This window comes from Morone saxatilis, unplaced genomic scaffold, assembly GCF_004916995.1.
Source record: "Morone saxatilis isolate NCDOM2014 unplaced genomic scaffold, NCSU_SB_2.0 Contig16, whole genome shotgun sequence".
NCBI classification, from domain to species: domain Eukaryota; kingdom Metazoa; phylum Chordata; class Actinopteri; family Moronidae; genus Morone; species Morone saxatilis.
In genome coordinates this window covers 25,132,964-25,134,474 of record NW_023339718.1, presented here as the reverse complement: position 1 = coordinate 25,134,474, position 1,511 = coordinate 25,132,964, and positions in this window count along the sequence as shown.

Below are 1,511 nucleotides of genomic sequence, written 5' to 3'. Positions count from 1 at the left end.
CTTCCTCACAAACAGACCCCAGACAGTTGGGATTGGCAGTCACACCTCCACCTTCTACAGTACCTTCTACAGTTATATGAGTAACTGTATATATTGTTTTATTTTTATTTTGTTTTATTCTATTCAAATAATTGTTTATTTGCTCTGTGTGGCTTTAGCATGAAGGGCCTACAACTTTCATTTCATTTTGCAAACCAGTGCTGTAAAATGACCAACAAAGTAACGCTGATAGCTGAAGTTATAATCTGTTTAAGTAGTCCAACAAAAAAAGGAAATGCCATGTAAATTTCTGTATTGTTATTGAACCAAACATTGTCTTAATTCAAATTCAAACCTGGGGCTGCTGCAGCAACTCCGTACATGGGTCGCCAACTCAACCAACTGAGCTAACCAGGCGCCCCACTGCCTCATTTTATCTTGAATTCTTGTCTCTTTTTTAGGCAGAATATTAAAGGAAAAATACACTAATAATAATAAATACTTGGTTTATTTAAACTTGGGTTGTATTTTTTTAGCTATTGAGCCATCGGTTCTGTTGAACAACATTGTCTCTATTATCCTCATGCTCTTCAGAAACTATGCGTTGCTACTTGTCACTGATCATAAAGGTGACACTACTCTATAGAGTAGAGGCTACAATACTCTATAGAATTGAGTATTTATATTATATCGTTTAGAGAATATTATACATCCAAGACAACAGACAGAATGGTGGGACGTCTGCTACACCACAGACAGCGCCATTTATCAGTACACAGCACAGTTAGGCTACTGATATTTCGGAGCCATGGTGGGGCCATAGATTCTAACTTGCACATACCTCAGTCGAGTCTGCCTGAATCACTGGTCCTTTTTCTTGCTAACATATTCAACTAAACAACCTTTCTGCCCCTGCACTCTCTCCCCTCAGATTGGGAAGGGGGAGATTAACAAGGGGAATGGCAATATTGAGCATCACTATAAATGAGATACAATGGGGCAACAGACACAACCCCTGGGTTAGTCAGATTAATTTGTAGGGGAAAACCAAGGCATCCGTCACACTTTACAGACTCCCAGCTTACATACTGTACTTGCTGTAGTGGTGCACTCTCAGTTTTCCTGTGCAGTGAGGGGTTATTAGGGGCATTACAGGTGTGCTCACTTTTCCATTTTAACCCGCATCATCATCTGACCACTCTTGTTTGTTGCGCTGTTGCACCGCTTTGAGGGGATGTTGCTCTCAGAAATTCATTTGGTGAGTACAGTGTAATCACACCTGATAGCCAGTGGCTGGAGCAATGAAAATAGAAGTAAACTCAAGTTTGTCTTTAACTGCAGATCTAAGTAGATTTAATTTCTTAAAGGTCCAGTGTGTAACATTTCTGAGACTCTACTGGCAGAAATGTAAAACAATATTAATACAAGTATTTTTGTTAATAAATAAGAATAGTTTTGTTTTTGTTACTGAGTGAGCCTTTTATATCTATAGACTCCTTCCCTGGAGTCTGCCACGTTGAACCACCATGTTT